Source organism: Peromyscus maniculatus, chromosome 9 (genome assembly GCF_049852395.1).
Source record: "Peromyscus maniculatus bairdii isolate BWxNUB_F1_BW_parent chromosome 9, HU_Pman_BW_mat_3.1, whole genome shotgun sequence".
In the NCBI taxonomy this organism is placed as follows: Eukaryota; Metazoa; Chordata; class Mammalia; order Rodentia; family Cricetidae; genus Peromyscus; species Peromyscus maniculatus.
The window spans coordinates 91,946,622-91,960,925 of record NC_134860.1 but is presented as its reverse complement, the minus strand read 5'-3'; positions in this window follow the sequence as shown (position 1 = coordinate 91,960,925).

Below are 14,304 nucleotides of genomic sequence, written 5' to 3'. Positions count from 1 at the left end.
GGTAGATTCTTGCTTGTTCTCTAAAAAGGCACTCAGATTTTTTAGAATAAAAAAGATTCCACTTTGTAAGTATTTGGGAGATTTAGTTCACTAGCTAGGTATTTGAATACACTATTAAATAAATATCAACATTATGGATATATTTGTTGATTCCTGTGGCATTAAGGTATAACAATCCATTCCTTCCATCAATTTGTTACATTAACTTCAGGGTAGTTACTATAGTTCTTATTTTGTGTTTGATAAAAAACACTTTATATTCTCCGTTCTCTGACAGTTTTTCATGCTTAGTTATTTGTAGAGAAATTTCTAATCAGTCTTATCAAATAAAAAAACACAGAGCCAAATATAGGGGTGAAAGCCTTAGAGATCAGGGAAATAGGAATAGCCACCAGCTAACCTTGCCTCACCACGCCAAAGCTTCCAAAGTGTGCTACTTCCTGTCTACACATGCCTTTTTTGCCTTGCTGTTCTGCCCTCTCATTGGCTGTTAGCCAATCTACCTCACTTCCTTGCCACTGTCTATCTGTATAGACTTCCAGGTCTCTGTGTAGTTGGTACTGGGATTAAAGGCATGTGTCACCACACTTGGCTCTATGTTCACTACTATGGCCTTGAACACACAGAGATCCTGCCTGCCAAGTGACCTAATTAAGGCTGTGTGCTACCACTTCCTGACTTTTGTGTTTACTTAAAATGGATTGCTATTTCCTCTGATTGCCAGGCAAACTTTATTTATTAAAATACAAATAAAACATCACCACATTTCAGCACAAATAAAATATCGCCACAGTTGTTGGCATCTTTTGTCCTTTTTCTCGAGGAGTTGATAGGCATACAATCTTTCTTTACTATGTTATATTATGGATTCATCTGGAAAATTTTAAAATATTAATCAAACTGCTTGTTCCCGAAGTAAACCTAAATTAGTCTGTAAGACTTTTGTGCGTTGCTGCATATAATGAGCTAATGTTTGTTAGATGACTTTTGTATCCATGTTCATAAAGGATAGAAGTATCTATGGGAGCCCTTTCTTGTCATCTTTTTAAAACTTGGTTTGAGTTTACTTGGCTGCATAGAATGATATATGAAATGATTACACTGTATTTTGAAGGTAAGATTAGGACATTGTGTAGTATTTCCTGAAATACTTGTGAAAAACCAAGTAAAATGCTCTGGATCCAGTGCTTTCAAACTTGAAAGATTTCAAATTTTTTAATCAGATTCTTAGGTAGACTTAGGGACGTTCATTTATCTATATGTCCATACAAGAGTGAACTCGCTAGTTTCAATTTGCAGAAAGTGTCTAATTCTATCCAGGTAATCAAATCTGTGAATATACTATTTCCCATAATATTCCTCGTTTTGCATGTAAGTGGCCATGGAACCTCTATTGATCACTTAAGTCTGTTTCTGATATTAGAAACTTCTGTGTTTTCTTTCTTTTCTCTTCATTTTTTTTCTTGGATGAATGAATGCAGTTTCATATTTTCCTCGACAGTTTTAAAAGAATCAAACTCTCGCCGGGCGGTGGTGGCGCACGCCTTTAATCCCAACACTCAGGAGGCAGAGGCAGTCGGATCTCTGTGAGTTCGAGGCCAGCCTGGGCTACCAAGTGAGTTCCAGGAAAGGTGCAAAACTACACAGAGAAACCCTGTCTCGAAAAACCAAAAAAAAAAAAAAAAAAAAAAAAAAAGAATCAAACTCTCAAAGAATTAAGTCAAATTTTAAAAGGAAGAACCAGGTTTTGGTTTCACTAGTTTTTCCATCTATCTTTTAAATTTACTAATTTACATACTTTTGGGATTCATTTATTTCTGTCTACTTTTAGCCTAAATTTATCATCTTTAGTTTCCTTATGTAGATGTTTATGCTATTGGATTTGTGACCTTCTTCTAAATATCCATTCAGTCCTCTAAATCACCCTCTAAACACCATTTGTATTGTAGCCATGTGATTTCATTAAGACTTCTTTTTACTTATTCCAACATGTTTTTATAATTTTCTTAAACCTTTTCATCTGTACTGTGTACTGTTGGTAAGTCTGTTGTTAGTCATACAAAATTTTGTATTATTAGTTTGTAATATGTTTGTGCCACATTCATACACTGTGTGGTGTGATTTCATTTATTTCCAATTTTCTAACAGAATGGAGATTTGGGAGGAATGGTTTATTTAAGCTGCTAAGACATATTTTGCTTGTGAAATTTTGTAATTTATTAGATTAAATTGATTGAAGAGCTGGAAGGATGGTCCACATCCTCTCACTGTTTTAATACCTAATTGATAAAAACTAACAAAAAAAAACTTCAAATCATTACTTTCAGTGGATTTGTATTCAGGCTCCACTTTTGCCTCATCTGTTTGGACTTTCTAGTAAGATGGAGAGATGTTTGGTGTGCTGCCTTCCTGGGGAATTTAGATTCCCTATGATCTCATTCTATGCTTGTGTGGCTGGTGCTGAATCTGTACTGTCTATAATTAATAATTTCTATAGCTTTATTTCCAATTTGCTAATATGAAGTTACTTAGAAGTTGTCAAATAACCTTGTTTCCAAAGACATGAATATTGCTTTAAATGTTGTTTCTCATAGAAAAAGTGTAACTCAGTAATGTTTCTTTTCATATTTTAGCAATTATGACATTTCTTTATTTAGTTGATATATTGGTTCCTATGTGAACTGATTTTGATAGCATTTGTATTAGTTACTTTCTGTTGTTGTGATAAACATTATGACCTAAAGCAACTTAAGAAAGAAGTAGTGTATTGCTGTTATAGTTCCAGAGGAGTTAGACTTCATCATACTTGGGTGGCACAGCTACAAGCAGCAGGCGTGAGAGAAGAGCAGGAAGCTGAGACCTCACATATTCAAGAACAAATAAACATGAATCAGAAAACAACAGTGGGTGGAAGGTGGGCTGTGTCTCAAACCTTTCCCCAGTGAAATACTTCCTCCAGTGAGGCTGCAATACCTAACCTTCTGAAATAAGGAACAAGTATTCTAATATCAGAGCCTATGAGGGACATTGCTCATTTCAACCACCACACCATTGGATTAATACCTACCACGATTTGTTTTCATTAAAAAGCATTGGAAATTTCAGGAGAATCCATGAATCGATCCATAGCAAGCAAGCTGTGTGGCCAGCTGAGTTAGCCGATATACTGCAGTTTGAAATTCTTCAGACGAAACTTCACAAATGCTGTCCAGCTGATTTCCTTTGGTCTCAGTCCACGCTCAATAAATCTGTTTGCAATGAAATTTATGATCTAGCAGAAACTTAAATTTGTATGAGTAAATTCGTACCGTTATTCATTTCTTTCAAGCTAATTGACCTTTCATCTTACACTGTTCAGTTTCATATGTGTGTAGCTGCAGCAGTTCACTGCTAAGTTGTCTAATCTTCATAAATGAACAAACTCTGGGCTGGACAGATGGAACACTATTTTTTTGCCCAGACTTGAGCTTCAAATTGTGGCTTAACTTCATATTTGAAAATGGATTTAAAATACTATTTTAATGTTTTGATTTCCTTTGATAAAAGATGTTTCTGAGAATGAATGACTGACGAGATACTAATATCAACATACATTGTTTTGCATATAGTCCACATAATGCTTTGGAACTTACTTTAGAAAAAGTAAAAGGTTGACAACACTTGCTATCACTTTTAGTATAGGTATTTATTATCATCTATTTTAACATATAAGCATCATTAAAGTTAAGCAACAGATGGGCACCCTATGGGAACATTTTGAGCTCTGGAACCCAGTAAATCACCCTAGTGCTGGCTTATTGGCAACTCAATCATGTCAAGAAAGTTAAATCCACCTTGCAGTTCCACACCAAATGGTTGCTTATTTATAGTTCTGCTACAACTAACAAGAAGTGTACAACTTCTGCTCCCCCCTTTGGCAGTCATTCGTATTAATTTTGAAGAAATGGCAGTTGCATAGCATGAGAATTAGGAGCCTGTGACTAATCAGTATTGTGGCAAAGGAAAGTGGCTCCTATTATGTAACAAACTATTGAAATAAGTTGATTAAATAAAAACACGATTATTTGTCTAAGTACTTTTATTTTTCTAGTAGTGAGAGCATTGTCATACAGAAGAAACAATAATCTTTGTCCCAAGTTCACTTAGTTGAATATAAGCAGAGTGTGGTACACAATAAATGCTTAATTCATTTGTATTTTTCTCACTTTGAACCATTTTTGCCTTACATCGATATATTTATTGCTACTTCTATCTTGCAATAGGAATAAATCAGAAATGTCAACTGCTTAAACGATTCCAATTGTAAATAAAGAGAGATATATTGAAGGTAAAGATTTTGCATGTCTTTGGATGATTATCTAAAAGTAATCAATTCTGTTTGATATTTTTGCTTTTATTTGATACTAAGTAGTTTCCTAATAATGAATATTCATGATGAAAACTATACATGTTTCATTATATGTAGTAAATTAAGGTTCACTGGGATTTCAGATTTTCAAGATTTAAAAACTAAGCACTGGGTTCTTTCATATTCAAAACCACAAAAATATGGAGACTTGCATAAACTCGCAGAGTGGGAAAAGTATAAGATTTGGAATGATGAAGGATATGGAACACAGTTTCACATGTTTTATCCTAGTTGACAGTTGTCTCCAGTTATGCGGTTCCTTATTGTGTCAGCTTTCAAGAGATACCACTGAACCAGCAGAACCAATCAGCAAAGGCTCAAAGTGCCTTAACATGAGAGAGAGAGACAGAGAGAGAGAGAGAGAGACAGAGACAGAGAGAGAGAGACAGAGACAGAGAGAGAGACAGAGAGAGAGAAGAGATAGACAGAGACAGATATGTTGACCTATGAACTACTGCAATGCTTTATTCTATTAGGTTTCAAATTCTCATTCCGCTACTTTATCCTCAAAAGATTATCAAATTAAGTGATAGTTTTTTTTTTTCTACAGAGCATCATCTGAAGAGAGATGCATTGTCTCATTATTTTGTACTCACAATACTGAACAAAATGCCTGACCCTTAGCCTGTGCTCTGTTAACATGAGTGTCTGTCTTTCCACCTAACATTAAGGCCAGCATTATAATACTTTGATATTTACCATCTGTGTGATTTAACAGGCACCACTTAAATTATTTTAATTTCAACTTTATTATCTGTAAATGGATCTTGTGAACATATTTAAAGCCTAATACTTTACTATTCTGTCAGCTTTCACTTCAATTTGTAGTCATGGAGAAATTATTCCATTCATCATTGAAAACTGCATGACACTTGGCATTTGACATTTCTAAAATTTGTGGTCAAGATTTTGTTTTTGATTAATGTAGCTACTGCGTAATGACATTATTTATAGTGGTGGAAAGTCATTAGCTACATATCAAGCATTGTAAAAGTTACTAAGGATCAAATAATCTAGAAATACTTTGATATTTAACTCTGAAAAAGTAAAAGCTTTATATAATTTAACTAAGTATTTGACAATTAATGATACACATTCCACAAAGCCTAGAAATTTAATCATAGATGCTTGGGAACAGAAATTATTCCTTTGTGGACTTTAATCACCTTATACAAGACCATGATAATTTTATTATTATTATCTAGTAATATAGTTAATGCCTCAAAATGTATGATGTATGGAGACTGCACTTTGTACAGACAATAAAATCTTAAGGTATAGACACAATTGTAATCTTATAAAGCACATTTCTTTTTCACTCTTTACTAACTAGGCTTTTTATTTTTGCCTTTGTTCTTTCATTGATATAATTTCAAGGAACATTATGACGATTAATATTTTTTATTAATTTTATTATTATTAAATAATAAATTTAAATACATATTAATTTAATTTTAATATGTAATGCCTGTGATTTTACTCTGTTTATCCTCTTCTGGTAATGTTTTAACTCCATTAAAGATACATCAGGGACTAGGGTGATTTCTCAGTAGGTGAAACGCCAGAAGTGAATCAAAATGATCAAAGCTCAGAGATCCAGCATGCTCGTGCCATACAACTGTTAGGAAATACACTTGCAACCTCCAGGCCGGTCTAGAGACAGGAGGATGTTGTGGAATTGCTGGTCATCCTGTGGAATCCAAATGGCTAATCTCAAAAGGTAAGTTGGAGATTGCTAGAGAAACACACTTGGAGTCCATCTAATGACTCTATACACACAGACATACACTGTTCACAAATATTTCACATACATAATCACACACATACAATTTGGTGAGAAAATAGCATATATCAAACACCAAACATGGAATGAATATATATATATATATATATATATATATATATATATATATATATATATATATAATTTGTGTGTGTGTATTGTGTGTACGTACATATACACACATATGTAATTTAAGAGTAATATTAAATGTTAATTTTAAATTACTGAATAAAATTGTGTTCACTACTTAAAGAGCTGATTATATCTAGGGCTTTAATTTACTTTACTTCAAAATGGCTGTTATAAAGCAAACATAGTTGTGGTGAGTTTTAAATGAATTTAAATATATATAATGACAATGAAGTCTAAAAAGAATACCATATCATTAATGTAATACAAAATTACATATCAGTAAAATTTAAAGTTTTTAAAAGCTAGGCTCTGAACTTCTTAAAAGTTAAGAAATTAATTCAATAGACAGGGAAAACATCTTAAGCTGTGTCCACTAACATTATTTTTAATATTCTTGAGCCTCAAGTTTTATGTTGAAAAATTAACCTTGACTATCGACAGAGAACTTTCAAAAGTAATGGCTTGTTTTGGGGAACATGAAGACAACTATTAGGTGAACATTATTTCTTTTTGGCCTCAAGCACTCAGTGAGGGTTCTGGAAGGTGCACTGATTCAACACAATAGTAAAGATATGATGATAAATGATACATCATGCCAAAGGATAAGTAATAAAGTTTTCATCTTAGAATGAACAACAAAATGAACACACAAGAAGAGTTCAACCAACTTAGGTCAGTAACAAAGCAGAAGCTTGGAAAATATGCACTGAGTTCTGGATGATGCTTCCTGGACAAACAGTTGTTTGTGTTTAAGCATGTAGTACTGGCATTGTTTCTGGGTCTCTTCATGATCTTTTGTTAGGAAAAAGCCAAACAGTAGGAGAATAGCCTAAAATCTGTCAGTAGTCAAACACTGAAAATGGAGCTTGCCCTTCTATTACAGAGCTTCACTGAGAACGTGTTGAGCAAAAGTGTTCTGAGGTGACCTGTGTAGATGGTTGCTACTCTTTGAACCCAGAAAATCCTACAAAATTTTGCAAATCCAAAGGTTCAATTCTTCATGTTCGCTTTAAGAACAACTGTGATACTTCCTAAGCTATCAAGGCTATGCATTTACAAAAAGCCACCAAGTGTCTGAAAGACGTCACGTGAAATGAGCAGTGTGTGTTGTTCTAGTGATACAATGGTTGAGATGGTAGGTATTCCCAGACCAAAGACTGGGGCTGTACACAGGGTCAGTGGCCAAAGCAGAGTGTTGAATTTTTACTGCACTGCTTAACAATGAAGGAAGTAATGCTGAATTTGAGGATTTAGATGTAGATTCTCTTGTCATTGACTATATTCCAGTGAACAATGCACATAAGATGCACCAAGGAACACAAAGAGCTCATGACTGGATTAATCCTAGCATGAGCTCACACGGCCACAGTGAGATGATCCTCACTGAAAAGGAACAAATTGTTCAAAAGCCATAAGAGGAGGTTGTACAGAAGACAAATCTGTCCCAGAAGAAACCGAGGAGCAAAATTTATGGCACAGGAATAAGTTCAGCATAAAACAAATACAGACAGAAGTTAAAAACAAAATGAAAGAGAGAAAGAAAGAAGAGAGGGAGAGAGGGAGGAATGAAGGAAGGAAAGAAGGGAAGGAAGGAAGGGAGGGAGGGAGGAAGGAAGGAAGGAAGGAAGGAAGGAAGGAAGGAAGGAAGGAAGGAAGGAAGGAAGGAAGATCAGGTCAAGCATAAAGAAGTCCTAGCAAATAACCTAGCTGTTATCACAGAGCCTTTGTCCAATGACTCATAGAGGCAGATACAGAGATCCACGGCCAGGCACCAGGCTGAGCTCTGGGAATCCAATTTATGAGAGAGAGGAGAGATACTGCAGGCAAGGGATATAGAGATCATGATGGAAGGATATGCAGAGATGACTGGCCACACTAGTGGAAACCCATGAACTGTGGACTTGCAGCTGTGGGGCCCCCATGGGACTGGATTAGGCCCTCTGGACATGGAAGACAGTTGTTTAGCTCGAACTGTTTGGGGGGCACCCAGGCAGAGGGATCTGGATCTGTCCCTGGTGCATGGGCAGGCTTCTGGGAATCCTGTGCCTGTGTTGTGACACCTTGCAGGGCCTTGGTGCAGTGGGAAAGGGCTTGGACCTGCCTAGGCTCAGTGTGCTGGGCTCTGCACATGGGAGACCTCGATTTGGGGGATGTGGGGATGCAGTGTGGCTTGGGCTGGGGGGTGGGAGGAGAGAGCAGGGGGTCTGTGGAGAGCATGAGGAATGAGTAGAAAATTTCTTAATAAAGAAAAATAAAATAAAAAATAAAGCCTCTGACCTAAAACAAAAACTAATAATAATAATTTTTAGAAAACTAAGTTAATAAAATACCCTCCATAGAAACAAAGAAACAAACAAAAAGAAATCTCAGAGTAGAACAGTGGTTTTGCATGCAGAATGGGAGGATTCTTTAGATAGTGGTTCTGGGTTAGTGGTGACTGGCTTTCAACTTGACTCAGTTGAAATCACCCAGGAGATATGACTCTTGAAGAGTCAGTAAGGGTATCGCTAGAAAAATTAACTGAGGAACAATGACCACAGAAGACTTTTTGGGACACGTCCCTTTGCCCCCCCCCCCCCAAAAGAAAAATCCCAGGGAAGAAGTGTAGTAGGAATCTTAAAAGTTCTTATTAATAAAATCAAACCTGAGGACAGTTATTGGGGTGAATGCTGGAAGATCAGAGAGCCAGAACAAGCCACAGCTACCTCACCTTGCCAGTTCCTCAGCTGGTCCTGTTTCCTCAGACTGGAAGCTTCTGAGTCCTCATCCAGAATGAATCTCAGCTGAACTGTGGTGCTCCAAAGCCTGAAAGCTTAACCAGCCAAAAGCTTAACCAGCCAAATGCTTCTAGTTCCTGGTCCTCACGCCTTATATATCTTTCTGCTTTCTACCATGACTCCCTGGGATTAAAGGCTTGCTTTCTGGGATTAAAGGTGTGAGTCGCCATGCTTGGTTGTATCCTTGAACACATGGATTTCTGCCTCTGGAATGCTAGGATTAAAGGCGTGTGCTACCATTGCCTATCCTCTATGTTTAATATTGTGGCTGTTCTGTCTCTGACCCCAGATAAGTTTATTAAGGTGCACAATATTTCAGGGAACATGATACCACCAAAAAGAAATACTTCTTTTTTACCTACTTGAATTCACCTCTCCATGGAGAGTGCATTTCCCTTGCAGTCACTGCTTTTGCCCTCTGTCAGTGACATCAAATCCCAGCTTTTTTGCCCTTCGTACAGTGACTAAAGACCAGGAGCTTTGCAGGTTTCCTCCAGGTGACAGTGACAGACTGTTATTGTTGATCAGATTTTCAAGCTTCCCAATGTGAAAATAGCCATTGTTGCAACAGCAACACAGCAAAGCTGGCTTTGATGGTGTAGGTGTGAAAGAGCCAGTCCTGAGTGTGTGAAAGCAGAACTGACTCCATCCCTTGCTCATATCTGCATATGTGCAGGGGATAAATAGCCTCAAGCTCATGCTGGTGGTGAGGACAAGGGGGAGCTGGTGTGCTGACCAGTCCTGAAACTACCTAGGCCCAGAACCAGGATTATAAATTGGTCCATCCCAACATCCACCCATCTATAATCTGATGGAGCATGTAAAGGGACTGGTCCTGCAGATCCAAAGCTGTAGGATCTCCAAGATACAGGGCAACAACAGAATATCCAGGAGGAATTCCAGTGAGGAACCAGCATTGATAGTGCAGCGGGAACCAGAGTCCTTGGACCCAAACCATGACTCTTTGCAATGAACACTTGCAAATAAAGATATATTGATAAAAGAGTTTGCTGTATGACTCACTGTGTTACACTACACCTTCCACAACAAGATTGATTTTTCCTTTTTTTTTTTTAAATTTAAGTTTATTTTATTTTGGAGGGAGGTTGCAAGGGTAGAGCATGGATACAAAGGTATGGGGAAATGAATGGGATCAAGATGAATGACCTGAAAGACACAAAGAACTAATAAAAAGGTTAAAAATGTAAACACTGCATAGTCAAAATCCAATAGCAGTTTTTATGTGTTGGGGAAGAAAAATTGAAAACAATATCAATACTTGTACAGGAAGAAGAGTACCCAGAGTCTAATACCAACACTGTTATATTAGGCAGTTTCTCATTCAAGTATTTAATCTTCTTCCATTCACAAAAACTTTGTTTTAAGTAATGCATGTGTTAACTATGTATATAAGATATAAAATGTGCATAAAAATCAAAATTTACTAATAATACATAATGAAGGAGTGTACTTTAAAACAATAATTTATTATAGATAGAATTACAACATAGATTAACAAAGGCAAATCTGCTTGTAAATGAAGAAATATGCTTTTTTTGTTATTTATTTGATTTTGTATCAATTTTAAGTGAAAAGTATCTTACTTTTGAAAATTTTTCAGATCCTAATATAGGTCTCTACACTATAGCTTGCGGGAGTGAGGTATAAATGAGTGAGATACTTATTCAAGCTTTTGTACATTGTTTGCTTTTATAAATAAGCTTGAGGTAGCATAACTTGTATCCCTGGCAGAACTGCACTGTGCTATGGGGCTGAGAATGACTTGAACTTTCTGCCTCCAACACTATAGTTTTGAAATTAGAGACAAATACCATCAAACTTGGTTTATGAGATGCTGAGATCAAACCCAGGACTTCATGCATATTAGCTACACACTGTTATCAACTGAGCATTATTGGTCACTTCCTAGTTTCTTTTAAAAGGAGAAATACTAAATTTAAATTATTGCATTCTTGTGATCTCATTTATTATAAAAGTATACAAATTCCATATGTAAATATGTCTTTAAAAAGACTTGTTATATTTATCCACTGGTGTGTTTGTGTGTGTGTGTGTGTGTGTGTGTGTGTGTGTGTGTGTGTGTGTGTGTGTGTGTGTGCGTGTGTGTGTGTGTGTGTGTGTGTGTGTGTGTGTGTGTCTATAACCATGCATGTGGGTACAGGTAATTAGAAGGTAGATGAGGATGACTGATCTCTTGGAGTTAGAGTTACACGAACTTGACTTGATCTTGTTCCCACAAATGAGTCATAAATGCTCATACCACAAAGCCATCTCTTCAGCTCTCATATTTCTTACTTTTATTCACATTGAAGATAAATGATTATGAATTGGCAATGTTTTCTATGAGAAATACAATAAAAACAATTGTTAAATTCATTCTAAAGATTTTATACTATTTATTTTACAAATAATGAAAGGAAGGTAGGAAAACATTGGTTAACATGTAGAATACTCAAATATCTTAATTTATCTTAGAATCTAAGTCGTGATAATGGGAGACCAATATTCAGTTAGGAAGATAATTATTTTCAGTGTAATATGCTTCAATATCATTTAAGATTTATCAATATTTGTTTTCTTACTTTACAAATGTTGAGAAATTATGAGATAAATATTCAAATTAGTAAATAACCATATAAGAAATTGAAAAAAGAAAACAAATAGTCAGATTTAAAATAGTTAAACTACAATAATCAAGGAGCTGTTGCAAACCCTTGAGCCAGCAGAATTCACATGTCTCCATTTTCAGCCACCATTTGAAGGTCTGCAAATTCCCCAAATCTACTGGAACAATTGCTCAATGACCGAGTAAGCAGAAAGCTTGTTATGTTGGAAGGAAGACATATTTCCTGCAGAAATTAAATTCTGACAGAGAATACAAAATGCTAGCCTGCAACTCAAGTGTTACGAAAAGCTTTCATGTGGAAGAAAATGTCTCCAGTCACGACAGGAGAAGAAAGATATTTGCATGTAGTGAAATGAGAGCTGAACTAAGTGAAATAATGTGATATTCAATTTTGACATTAACATCTACGCTTGCCCTGGGCATTCAGAGTTTTGAACACCTAAATGATTGGATAATATCTGTGGTTTAATATTTCTAAACTCTGCTTTTGCATAGTTTTTTAAATTAAACTTTTCTTTAATTCGTATCCATTATCTCAGTCCGCACATCCACATTTTCCTATCACTCAGTTTAAGAAACTGATTATAATTGAATTACTGCCTTGTATGAATAAAACTGTTTCAACTCACTTAGCCAGAGAAGAATAGCCTAAGATTTCTTATTACAAGATCACTTCAGCTGTCATTCTTTGTCACAGCTACCTACTTAGCAACTAGCTTCTTAATTTACTGTCACTAGACAGCTATTGAAGTGGAGTGAGGTGACAAGTTAGACCAAAGGCATAGAGAAGCTGGGACAATAGTAATTATTTGCTCTCAGCCTTTTAAACTAGTCAGATATTGATGGTTGCTCTTTCTTCACAATTATACAACTGCAATTTTTCTTCATCGAAGTGGATCCTATGATTTCAGTATGTAATGGTTAACATAGACTTTGCAAACTTCTCCCAATGAGCTACAGAAAGTAACCTAGTGGATATAAATTTCTACGTGAAGGATATGTGGGCTGATCTGCAGCCATGTATGCTAATCTACATTACAGAGCAGGCATGCATACCTTGACCACAGCATCCAAGTCATGCCGCCTTTCACTATTCATTCCTCGCTCATGTAAACCCAGGAAAACAAAAAACAAAGGATGAATAGGATTTTTATCTAAAGAAATTAAATCCACTTATCCAGGAGAGACAAAATCACATCAACGGTATTCCATTTTGACTTTCTCCTAAATTTTTTCTTGAAAAAAAAAAAAAAAGTAAGATGTTGCAACATAATCTATGCCTTTGGGGCTTCTACATTCTTATATCATCTTGTCATCTGGGACGAGCGTTAGGAATTCGAATTGAGTCAGGCATTTTCAGTCTCTGGTCACTGCAGCTCTTCATGAAATGTTGCTACTTTTAATTTCCAGTGACACTTTGCTTGTCATTTGCCAAGCTTGCACATTTGAAGCAGCATCTCATTAGACAAACTGCCAGTACTAATACTCTATATTTATTTGCTATAAATTTTTTGCATAAGTAGTAGATTGTAACTCAAGCTGATTTTTGTGTTTAAAGACGTGGAAGATGTAATAAAAAAGTAGGTGGCAAATCTGTTATAAAATTTAGTATTTTCATAAATTCTGGAAGATAAAGTATTATCTGGGTGACTTTGAAAGTTTTACTTTCTTTATAACAATAATGATTTTGTTCTCCAAGATTTACTTCTTTTAATGGAATATACTTCAACCTGGAAGGTATCAAGTGTATTCTGAATAGTCCTTTCTGTTTTCATATTTGACCAGTTTGTGATTCATTTGTGTTAGAAGTTATGCTGAAAATCACACAAAAGTTTTTCAGCAGTAATCACTTCTTGATCAGAGTCATTTTTGTATCATAATAATTCTATGTTTATTCAGATAATGGCATTTGTTTAGGAATTAAGTGAAAACAGTCAGATGATTAACCCAATATGAAATGAGTTCCTCTTACATTTGTTTAATGCACTTATAACTCTATGCCAGAAGGACTTGTATTGAATATGTGTTTTTTTAATGCATATTTCAAGCATATACAGAATTCATACTTAATATTTAGCATTCCCTAAAGTGATTTTAGTGGTTATTTTTTAAATGAGTAGATTAAATATACATGTGTACTCTGGCATAAAAGTCTTACATGTCATCATAATTAATTAAGCTATTTTGAATTTTATATTCCATTATTAAGCACACACTCAGGTTATATGCCAATGTCTTTCATAACCTTGGATGGTCAGTTTCTCCTCCTTTTTCATTTGTAATTCCTAATAGTAATTGCAGAATATATGGTAGCTTCATGTGACCTGGTGATATAAACTCAGAACAGGCTGTTTTATGTAGCATTTCAGGTATTACATAAGTGGTATATGATTTGATAATATTCCATCTGCTCAGAAGTTTTGGTGGTGAGAAACAAAACCAGTTTTGCTCTCATACCTTGATGCACATTATGAAAAATAAGCTTAATCACTCTGTTTATTCTCTTTCTCTGTCTCGCTATCTCTTTGTCTTTGTCTGTATGTGTGTGTGTGTGTGT